Source organism: Penaeus monodon, chromosome 29, assembly GCF_015228065.2.
Source record: "Penaeus monodon isolate SGIC_2016 chromosome 29, NSTDA_Pmon_1, whole genome shotgun sequence".
Classification (NCBI taxonomy): Eukaryota; Metazoa; Arthropoda; class Malacostraca; order Decapoda; family Penaeidae; genus Penaeus; species Penaeus monodon.
The window spans coordinates 8,692,866-8,693,071 of record NC_051414.1 but is presented as its reverse complement, the minus strand read 5'-3'; positions in this window follow the sequence as shown (position 1 = coordinate 8,693,071).

Sequence of the window (206 nt, the reverse complement as noted above, 5' to 3'; positions counted from 1 at the left end):
CACGGGAACCTAACCGCCCGAGGCAGGTTCCCCGGCCGATTCCCGAGGCGAATGACGTCACGCCGGCTCTTTGGCTGTCCAGTTAAACGGGCGATAGTTGCCGTCGTCGGTTCAATATCGCCATGGAATTATCGCTCTCCTTCGCCTGAGGGGCTGATTGGCTCGGGGAAAGGAGTGACGCGATTCCATTTCCCGCGCGGGTTGCG